The 11,766-nt window shown below is 45.3% G+C and overlaps 1 long non-coding RNA gene across 2 annotated transcripts; it reads left to right on the top strand.

Moving 5' to 3' along the window:
* Positions 1-413: 413 nt before the first annotated feature.
* Positions 414-8,946, top strand: LOC122704070. Of its 2 annotated transcripts, none has more exons than XR_006343704.1 (3): positions 414-5,682; positions 6,159-7,701; positions 8,029-8,946. It is a non-coding gene; the product is annotated as an uncharacterized LOC122704070 (long non-coding RNA). The 2 variants fall into 2 exon arrangements; XR_006343705.1 differs by having other exon boundaries at positions 414-1,305.
* The last annotated feature ends 2,820 nt before the right edge of the window (positions 8,947-11,766 follow it).

Raw genomic sequence — 11,766 nt, forward strand, 5'->3', positions numbered from 1 at the left:
TAGCAGTGGTTCTCAAACTTTAGCATGTATTGGAATAACTTGGAATCCTGTTAAAAGACAGAGAGGGCACTGAGGCTTCCCTGGCGGCTCAGTGGTAAAGAATCCACCTGCCAGTGTAGAAGACACAGGTTTGATCCCTGGTCCAGGAAGATGCCACATGCCTCAGACCAACTAGGTCCGTGAGTCACAGCTATTGAGCCTGCGCTCTGGAGCCCGGGAGCCACAGTTACTGAGACTGCGTGCTGCAGCTGCTGAGGCCCGCACACCCAGAGCCCACAAGCGTGCTGCCCGCAAGAAGCCACGTGCAGTGAGGAGCCGTACGCTGCAACGAGGAGGAGCTCCCACGCACTGCAACTCGAGATCAGATCCAGTGCCGCAACGAGGACACAGCACGGCCAAAAACAAGCAACAACTCCCAAACCCCTGTTGTGTTAAAAGCAAACCAACACCCAGAGTACTGGGTCCTTTGTCCCGAGCATTCCTCACGGTCTAGGTTTTCTTGAGTGTGTCTCTGTAGCTTCTTTTAACATGGCCCTCTGTCCTCTCTTCTCTGCTGGCTCAGACAGTAAAGAAGCTGCTTCCAATGCAGGAGACCCGGGTTCAATCCCTGAGTTGGGAAGGTCCCCTGGAGAAGGGAATGGCTACTGACTTCAGTATTCTTGCCTGGAGAATCCCCTGGACAGACGAGCCTGGTGCGCTACAGTCCATGGGGTTACAAAGAGTCAGATGTGACTGAGCGACTTACACTTTGACTTTTCTGTCCTCTCCATTTTTTATATGTCAGTAGTTATAGCTAGAAATTCAATTAAGAGTGCATCTAGGTTTATTGTCACAGGACTGCTCTATTGGTGATGACAGGTATTTCCAGTGGGAGCTGTATTATCTCTGGTTGCCTCTCTTTTCTGATGTCAGCAGCTCTGGATGATTACTGCATAGATTCACTACTTCCTTAGGAGTTGCAAATAATATTCTAGTGCTATTGTTCCTTCGTTTATTAGTGGCATACCTTCTAAGGAGAAACTTCCTTTCTTTGGTTATTTGGCTACCCTGAGGCTTGGTTTGTACAGGAAAGATTGGATAGAATTTTCTTAATGTTTTTTTCCCCTTTTCTTTTTCTTCCTTTTTTATTTGGCTGCACCTCAAGGCATGCAGAACTTCCCCAACCAGGAAATCAAACCCGCGTCCCCTGCAGTGGAAGCAGTCTTAAACACTGCACTGCCAGGGAAGCCCAAGACGATGAATTTTTGACTTTTCCCCCCTTGTCAGTTTCCAAAGTGGTTCCCTGGCGTCTTTCTAAGCTTTCCAGTGAGTGTTGTTTTCTTATTGGCTACATTATGAACTCATGGCTTAGACATATTTGATATATGCTTCAATCTATAGATGTTATTATCTTTACTGTCACTCAAATTGTCCCATTTGGCTTTTGGGAACTACTTCAAGTTGACATTGTTTTTGACATGACTCTACTGGTCTAATCCACTCCAGTATTCTTGCCTGGAGAATCGCATGGAGAGAGGAGCCTAGCGGGCCACAGTCCATGGGATCAGAGAGTCAGACAGGACTGAAGGACTAACACACACACTGGTCTTTGGTAATTTTGTAGTTATCTTGCATAACAAGATGTTTCAAGCTTGTCTCATTTATTTTACTCTCCAGCCTGAAGTCATTCATTTCCCCTCCCGCCCCGCCAAGGGATCCATCCATGTTCTTTCAGTGGGGCATGGTCATTAGATCAAAATCTGAGTGTAAGGAGAGCTCATTGGTAGTGGTTTAGTCATTGTTTCCCGGTTTTAGTGAATAGAGCTGGGAAATAGGTACTATCCATTTTTTTAAAGAAGAAACTCTACATTAGTTTATACTGATACTTCCAATTCAACTCAAGACTGCAGGGTTTTTAATGTAGCTTCGTTGATCTTACATCTGCTCTTCTTTCTGTCATTCTGAAGACCTCCTTCTCAGAAATGACCAAAATAATATGTTGTTGTTCAGTCACTCAGTCCTGTCTGACTCTTTGCGACCCATGGACTGCAGCCCGCCAGGCTTCCCAGTCCCTCACCATCTCCCAGAGTTTGCCCAAGTTTATGTCCATTGATTTGGTGGTGCCATCCTCTGACACACTCTTCTCCTTCTACCCTCAGTCTTTCCCAGCATCAGGGGCTTTTAAAACCCTCAGGATAACAATGCCAAAATTATCATGAAAAAATTACTGAAAAAGTTAAGATTTTTCTTTTGCAGTTTTTTTTTTTTGTCCTTAGGGTTTATGATATTGAGGATGTACAATCAAATAACTTGGAATAAATAACCTCTCTCTGTGGTTATGGCCCAAGCTTGAATCAGGGTTAGGATTATTCACTTTGTTTTGCTTCCATTTTTAGATCTTTTTCATTTTAATTTTTAAAAATTTGTGTAAACTATTTACATGGTTATAAAGTCAAATCCACAAAATGAGCTGTAGTCAAAGAAGTCTATATCCTAACATCGTCCCATTCACCCTATTTCTTCCTTCTATCACAGATAATCAAGTTTTTTCCATTTTACCCTTCCATTTAAAAACATATAAACACATGATAAATGATAGTATACTAATTTATTTAACTTTCCCTGATCTTGGTTTTTTCCCCCTTAATGATATATTGAATATGAATCCATAGAACCAGATAGAATGTTCTTCTATAAAATGCTGCTTTATGAAGACATATGATTATTTATTCAGCCAGTCACCCTTGATTGACATTTGGCTTGTATCTAGTCCGTTGCAGTTAAAATCCTTCAGCAATACCTGCTTGTCTTTGTGCATTTTCGCCTTGGTATGTCTAGGGCCGGTTTCCCTGGTGGTGCAGTGGTAAAGAATCCACCTGCCAACGCAGGAGACACGGATTCGATCCCTGGGTCAGGAAGATCCTCTGGAGAAGGAAATGGCAACCCACTCCAGTATTCGTGCCTGGAAAATCCCATGAACAGAGGAGCCTGGCGGGCCACAGTGCCTGGGGTCTCAGAGTCGGACACAGATGAGCACACAACAGGCACAGGCTCCTATTCGCCCACCTCTGTGCACTTCTGCCCCCTTGCGGCTGGGTCTCAGTATTACAGCGTTCTTCCCCCTCCGAGATGGCATCTCCACTCAGGTGGAGGCCCCCCGACAGCGAATGTGAACTGCTGGCACATAAAGTGTGTGGCATGAGCAAAACATGGCCCCAAGCCACAGAGAGTTTATTTTAAATTTTATTTATCTATTTTTGGTCGCATTGGGTCTCCGTTGCTATATGCCAGTTTCCTCTAGTTGCGGCCAGTGGTGGCTTCACTTGCTGCAGATCACAGGCTCTAGGCATGCGAGCTCAGCAGTTGCTCTGCTGCATGTGGGATCTTCCCAGACCCGAAACCAAACCCGTGTCCCGTGCATTGGCAGGCGGATTCCTATCCACTGTACCACCAGGGAAGTCCCACAGAGATTTTAGAGTTGTTACTCCAGCATAACCATCCTGCCAATGCAAAGTGAGAAAAAAATAAGGAGGAATCCCTCCATCACTGACAATGAGATCACGCTATGGGTTGAAGGGTGGCATGCACTCCACTCCTTATACCTGCTTTACACCAAACAGAAAAACCACACGCACAAGTGATATCTTACATTGCAAAACTGGGCTAGAATGGTAGGTCTCAAAGTTTGGGGTAGGTTTCCCAGCAACATGGAGGAAACTGCAAGGAAGACTCTGCACACTTCAACAGACAGTAGCCCCCTGCTTGCTGCAATTAGAGAAAGCCTGCATGCAGCAGTGAAGACCCACCACAGTCACAAATAAAATAAATTTTAAAATCTTAAAAAAAAAAAGAAAGCCCTCAGGTGTCTGGAGTCCACGGTACCAAGATGAAATTCCTTTTTTTAAAAAAAGGTGATAAAAACAATCACCTTCTTCATGTAATTCCTGCTAAACTGAGAGTCAGAGAAGACCATTTTGCAGTGAATGCAGAGTCATGCTGAGGACATTCAGGAGGCTAATTTCAAAACACTGTTGCCTTTTTTCTTTTTACAAAAGAGAATTTGGTTGATTTTATAACTAGCAGTGACATAATTCTACTTATTTCAGCAGTCAGAGCTGAAACAAGCAGCCCAATCAGCATATTTCATAAATTCATTGACTCTAGGGATATGGAAGGAATTTGGACTCTTAATCTCAACCCTGGATTATTAGGCTAGAAGACTGGACACGAAATCAAAACCATTCTCCCCTCAGGGTCTGCAGGACCAAATACTTCCTCTCCGAACCCTCACCACCCCCTTCCCCACAGTCCCTACCCGCCCCCCCACCCCCACCATCTCTCCAGCAAGATTCCTACAGAAGGACCTCTCTGGTGGCTCAGTGGTAAAGAATCTGCCTGCCAATGCAGGGGACATGGGTTCAATCCTTGATCGGGGGAGATCCGCCGTCACAGAGCAACTAAGCCTGCGGGCCACAATTACTGAGCCTGGGCTCTAGAGACCAGGAGCTGCAACTGCTGAAGCCCACATGCCCTAGAGCTCATGCTCAACAACAAGAGAAGTTGTGCTTGTGCACCACAGCTAGTGAAAAGCCTGTGCAGCTACGAAGACCCAGCACAACTGCAAGTAAATAAATAAAGTTATTAAAAAAAAAAGATTCCTGCAGCAGAAGGCGAAGAAGCCCTTCCCCTTACAGTACAGTCTCAGAAACCCCTTCCTCTGTGGTCTACAGTGAACGAAAGTGCTGTCACTCATGTCAGGGGACTTCATGGAGCAAGTGAAGGACAGATCAAGTTGGGTTCTGCCCTAAAAACTGGACTGCAAGGCCTGCATTTCCTTTTCCTCTGATACACACAGAAGGGGAACACAATTTATAATCTTGATCAAAAGTGAGAGGGACTTCCCTAGTGGCCCAGTGGTTAAGACTCAGCAACTCCATGCTTCCAGTGTGGGGGAGACAGGTTAGAGCCCTAGTCAGAGAACTAAGATCCCCCATAAAGTGGGGCATGGCCAATATATATATGTGTGTGTGAATCAAAAGACAAATGGATGGGAATTCTGCAGAGGGTTCCTGGAAAGTCAGGGCCTTCCTTGAATCTGAGAAACAACCTCGCCAAGTCCACGGGCATCACTGCACACAGCACCTACTGGCTGCAGACAGGTCACTTCCTAGGACTGGTCCACCTCTCATTCGCCACAGTTTCTCCTTGGTAAGAGAGAAAAACTGCCTGGCTGTCAGCCAGCCTTGTGGGGAAACCGAGAATGGAAACAGAAGCCACAGCCTCTGTGGCTTTTCAAAACAGGCTGCTCCGGGACTTACACTACCCAGAAACTGCACCCATTCAGATGTGAGCATCACAAACTGCCTAAGTATAAACTTCCAGCACCTGCTCATTCCCAGGGACCAGATCACCAGCTTGTCCAGCAACTCTGTACTTGACAAACTCTGCCCCACCCCAGGACTGACTCAAGAACTCTGTTGGGCTTCCCTGATGGTCCAGTGGTTAAGGATCCACCTGCAAATGTGGGGGACACAGATTCGATCCCTGGTCTGGGAAGATCCCACATGCCTTGGGGCAGCTAAGTCAATATGTGCCAATTTCAGAATATCAGGGAGGGCACCCCGACACCAGAGAAAATTTGGGTGAGGCCTCAGAGGAGAGGGTCCTTCGTGCAGCTCAATCTTGTTGCAGCCACGGTACCTTGTGAGTTTCTGGGTTTTTTTTTAATTTATTCATTTTTGGCCATGCTGGGTCTCCATTGCTGCACGAGCTTTTCTTTGGATGCAGTGAGCGGGGGCTACACTCTGATTGTGGAGTGCAGATTTTTCATTGTGGTGGCTTCTCTTGTTGCAGAGCGCAGGCTCTAGGGTGCTTGGGCTTCTCTAGAGCACAGGCTCAGTAGTGGTGGCGCATGGGCTTAGTTGCTCCATGGCCTGTGGGATCTCCCTGGGTCAGGACTGAACCCACGCCTCCTGCATTGGCAAGCAGATTCTTTGCCACTGAGCCACCAGGGAAGCCCTCTTGCTGAGATCTGCCAGAACCGAGGCCACGGGGAGCAGCTGCCTCCCCGCCTGTTCCCGGGTGCCCCCTTCCCCATCTTGGTCTCTAGTCCCCCACCTGGAGGGGCCTGCATATCCCATCCAAAAGTCAAGGTCACTTCTACCTCTTTTTTTTTTTAGGTGCAGATTTAGCTGGAGGGCACATCCCCAAGAACTCAGCACAGCAGAGCTGCTGGTAGTCTTGCAGGAGGCTGGGCAGCTTTCTGTTTCCTGAGGGGCAGCTCACATCACCTCCACAGCTTGGGGAGAACATAGAACCCTTCACGGCCACACAAGGACAGCCATTCAGCCCCTGAGACAATCAGGAATTCACTGGGACCAGGTTTTCCTTCTTTTCACGCCGAAGTGACCATTTCATATGTCTTTGGCTGAAAAAGGAGCGTTTCTGTTGGATCTGGATTCACCAAACTCAGCTCCGCGACATGAGGAAGTTGAAATTGGCTTATAGTCCTCGGGTGCACAGAAAGGCTGGTGTGTCAGCAGATATGGGCTGAATCACGAATTTATTCAGGAAGTCCAAGATTAAGTCCAGTTTATGTTATTATGTAACAAGCTTACCTGCCAAGCAACACATCCAGGCAAATAAATTTAAAATATTTTTGTGCAGGATACAGCTGGGATTCAAAACTTGTATTTACTTAAGACTTGTGTGAATGGTAAATAAGGCCACTTCTGTGGAACCCCTGAAAAAGGCAGTTTAAATATCTGGAGCAGGAGTGAAGGCCTCACCCACTCAGAAATGAGGAACATCAGGCTGGAAAGATGAGCTCCTGTACCGCCAGGCAGGAAAGGGGGACTCTGAAATAAAGACTGGAAGATGGGACACCTGCAGTCTTCATACCCGGCAAAGATAAGCATTTCTAAAGTGCAGACATGGGGGAAAAAAGATGTCAAACAATACTTAAAAGTGAAGTGTTGTCATCAGTTCTGAAAGGACAGACAAAGGATCTCTGAAATCTACTGCTTCATAAAAAGTATGAGAGGACAATGACCAAAACAGTGAAAATTAAATTTTTTTTTCAGAATTCTGGAAATTAAAGGCTTACAACAATTCAAAGAGAATTTTACTCAAGAAAATAGCTGAAAGGACTTCCCCAGAAGTCTGGTAGTTGAGACTCCGTGCTTCCAATGCAGGAGATATAGGTTCGATCACTGGTTGGGGAACTAAGATCCCACATGTCATACGGCACAGCCAAAAAAAGAAAAAATAGCTGAATCTGGGTAAAATGTCTTGTGGCAATGACTTGCCCTAATCTCACTCTTCTCCCCCCAGCAGCCTTGAAGATCGAGAGCTCCCAAAATGACAGCTGAAATCCAGTGTGCAGTCCCAAGACCAGGCATAGATGGTGCATGCATGCTGCTGTGTCCAGCTCTCTGTGACCCCATGGACTGTAGCCTGCCAGACTCCTCTTCCATGGGGTTCTCCAGGCAAGAATACTGGAGTGGGCTGTCATGCCCTCCTCCAGGGGATCTTCCTGACCCAGGGATTGAACCCATGCCTCTTACGTCTCCTGTATTAGCAGGCAGGTTCTTTACCACCAGGACCACCAGGGAAGGGCCTAGCCTTTTAAAGGATTCATCTGATTAGTTACAGCCCACTTGGAATCACCTTCCTTTCGATGAACTCAGAACCAACTGATCGGAGACCTTAATTACACCAAAGGTAAAAACCACTTACTTTTGACGTGTAAGTTAACTATGGCAGGGAAATCCGTCCTACTCACACTCAAAGGGAGAGGGTTATGCAGGCTGTTTTCACTTGGGTCAAAAGTTTTGGGAGCCACCTTAGAATACTGTCTCCCCCATTTCCAAACTGAAATGTCAGTAACTTAATAAAAGCCACCATTTTTAATGTACCAGTAAGAAAAAAAAAAATGGTCAATGAAAATGTGATATTCCATCAGCTGTAAAGTACATCCCAATTTCAGAGAGGTTGATTGTGAAAGACAGCACTCTTGTTTCTTACTGTTTCTTCTTGTGCCGCCTACAGGAGCTGGCGCAGTGAAGAGTCTAGGTGAGGACAGCGGTGTGTGAGGACTCGTGGCCTCTGGATCAACAAATAGTTTATTTTTGGGTCACGTGGATTAGCTTGCCTTTGACTGCAGGTAACATAAAGCCTAAATCAAAATGGTCTAAAGAGAATATATGATTTCACGTGGCATAACATGAGATCTGAATGCTGGCTGTCTCCTCTCTTAAGGGTCATGAATTCCATGGCTCAGTTGTTCTCAAGGACCCAGGTTCTTCCCAACTCTCTTCTCTGTCATCTTCCACTGGCTAGTCGGCTCCCCTTGAGGTCTTAAGACAGCTGCATCCATTCTGGGTGTCTGTTTAGACATGGCAACATCCAGTTCCTTACCATGTATCTCAAGAAATGTTCGCTTTTCCAGGAGTGCAGCAGAGGACCTGAATTTGTATTTCAAGCTTAAGCCCACTAATGGCAAGAATGACTTTTCCATTAGTTGTTGAGACCAGTAGTATTCAACCTTGGCTATGCTGTTGAGTCATCTGACAGCTACTTAAAAACCCTCAGGTTCACACATCCCAGGCTTTCCCTCCAAAACTCCAAAATCACAATCTCTGCCTGGAGTGGGCCCCACGCATCAGTATTTTTTTAACCCCTGAATGGTTATATTTAATAAAACTACTCAGTGAACTGAGGTAACCGTGCTGGATGTCAGGAATCCTATTAAGACCGGGGGGCAGGTAATTCAACACTTTTGCACCTGATTTACTGAAATTCTACAATTGGGTCAAGTTAACACACTAGAAGACTACATAGTCGTTCAGTTACTAAGTCATGTCCAACTCTTTGTGACCCTATGGACTGCAGCACGCCAGGATTCCCTGTCCTTTACTATCTACCTGAGTTTGTTGAAACTCATGTCCATGGAGTCTGTGATGCCATCCAACCATCTCATCCTCTGTCATCCCCTTCTCTTCCTGCCTTCAATCTTTCCCAGCATCAGGGTCTTTTCCAATGAGTCGGCTCTTCACATCAGGTGGCCAAAGCATTGGAGCTTCAGCTTCAGCATCAGTCCTTCCAATGAACACCCAGGACTGATCTCCTTTAGGATAGACTGGTTGGATCTCCCTGCAGTCCAAGGGACTCTTAAAGAGTCTTGGCCAGCACCACAGTTCAAAAGCTTCAATTCTTCGGCACTTAGCCTTCTTTATGGTCCAACTCTCACATCCGTACATGATTACAGGAAAAACCACAGCTTTGACTATATGGACGTTGGCCAGCAAAGGGATGTCACTGCTTTTTAATATGCTGTCTAGGTTTGTCATAGCTTTTCTTCCAAGGAGCAAGCATCTTTTAATTTCATGGCTGGAAGGCTACATACTTGACTTATATTCTCTCACCAGCTGACAAACACTGAGTTTTGCTGTCATGTGTCTTTTAGTAACTGACCACAAAAAAGTTCTATGAAACGTCACAAAGAATCTTAGAAATGAGAAATTTGTTCACATTCCACTCAGCGATTTCCATAATGAAGACCTATGTAAGAACTGTTTTTACGAAACTATTATTAGAACAGTTAGGTTTTATATCTTATCTCCTTCCTGAAAATAAAAGGTAAACAGATAATCACTTCATCGTTTTTGTTTGGGCTCTAAAAAAAGATCAGTGATAGGGTTGTCCTGGTGATCTAGTGGGTAAGATTTCATGCCCCTACTTCAGGGGGCACTGGTTTGATTCCTGGTCAGGGAACTAAAGTGCTGCATGGTGTGTAACCTGCCCCCCCCCAAAAGATACATTTAATACAGCCATAAGCATGCAGTGTAATGACATGTAATGACGTGTAAATCCATGTACAGCTTTCCCCATTAAAACTTTTTTGATTATATTTCCCCTGGTTCAGATTTTTTTTTTTAAAACTATGGTATTATTATGGGCCTTCCTGGTGGCTCTGATGGTAAAGAATCTGCCTGCAACACAGGAGACCTGGGTTCGATACCTGAGTCATGAAGATCTATGGCTATGGTTTTATTATACACGTACTTGCTTGCAAGTGCCTCAAGGGTGAGATTTATCAATAATTCACAGGAGGAAACCACGGGGAGCAGCAGAGGCACTGCGGCCTGGTAATGCCCAGGCTTCAGAGTGCTTGAAACTGGCAGACAGACAGACCCTGGTTCAAGGCAGAACAGAGCAGAGGCCTGACTGAGGCAGTACCTTGGAAAACCTGCTCTAACTGAGGAAGAGAGAGTGAACTGCAGAGAAGCAAGGGGACACTGGAGGCTGGAGATCAGCTGAAAATGGCTCCAATGACCCACGTAACACGTGACCCACCACCTAAGGGCTGGCCTGGGTGCGCAGGATGGCTCCAAGGACCCACGTAGCACGTGACCCACTGCCTAAGGGCTGGCTTGGGTGCAGGGCACATCTGAGAATGCGTTTCTCCTTCAAGCTGACTTAATGCCACAAGGCAAGGGAGTTCCCTGACACAGAGATGCTGGCCTCTTCAAAATAATAATAGTTGTAGCTATTTAAATTTCCCTCTCAGTCCCTTCAACCTCTGCTTGGTCTTCTAAGTTCACAGGTGAGGTGGGTACTGCCTCTTGGAAAACAAATACTTTTTTTGTATACATAAACTTTATATGTGTATTTAAACTTTACATAAGGAAAAAATTGTTAAAAACTGTCATAGAAGATTAAATACAAGTATTTTCAAAGCTCATGAAGAGAAAATATAAGGTAAATATTTTTATTTCTTTTCTAAGTAATGGATCCCATTATCCACCTCCAAAGGTTTTGAGGCTTAAATTATAAAAAGTCAAACAGTATTGAATAAACTAGCCCAGCGTCTGCACATGCTAAGTATGTGCTAATGTTAGCTTACTGTACAGTAGCCAGTGTTAGCTTACATACAGGTTGGCCATAAAATGTACCTTCTACCACTGCCCAAGACAAGATCTTGAATTCCTTTCAATTGTGTGTGATCTTTAAGGAAGATATAAAGTATCAGTTCTATAGGTAACATAACCACTCCCCTGAACAATGTCATTAAATTATAGAAGGTTCTTATAACGAACCTTGTTAAAGCACCGACTCAGCGTCTCTCCCATGTGGCTTCCTATGGACGATTCCAGCGCATTCTCTTTCCCTCTTCCCCATCACAGCCATGGATGCTGAGAGACGACTTGCTCTCAGCTCACAGACTCCCCATGCTAAGGGCCCAGGATCATCCTTGTTTCTTCCTTTCCCAGGTCTTGTCTGATACACCTCTGCTTGAGTATATTCAATTTCCTTTCCGGCTTTTATGGGGCTAGGTTACAACCAAAATAATTCTGACTCATATTTTCAAACACGGCTTTGCTAAGAAGTGCCACTGATGCTGGCCTCTACTGTACACAGTTAGTGATCCTATTATATGTGATGATGATAGTTTCAGTTTCATTGTATTTTTCTAATCATCATCAGTACTACTAAACAAAAGTACATGCCTAGAAGCTTATTATTTGTGCTTGAAAAATTCTGTATTTGAATATTAAGATATCACCACACTCCTAAACTTTACATTCTATTGCAGTTTATGAACCAATGAGAAAGATATCCATTCTTCTGTCTTATCGACAAAAGATTTAGGAACTCCAGGCTTAAGAACGGTACAGGAGAAGCCCCGGCCTTCGCCCCGCGGTGTGCTCCCCGCCCGCTCTGCCCGCTGGCGATCAGCACCCCCGTGGCCTGCAAGCTCCAGCCCGGCCTGGCCCAGGCTTCCGC

Source organism: Cervus elaphus, chromosome 11, assembly GCF_910594005.1.
Source record: "Cervus elaphus chromosome 11, mCerEla1.1, whole genome shotgun sequence".
Taxonomy (NCBI): Eukaryota; Metazoa; Chordata; class Mammalia; order Artiodactyla; family Cervidae; genus Cervus; species Cervus elaphus.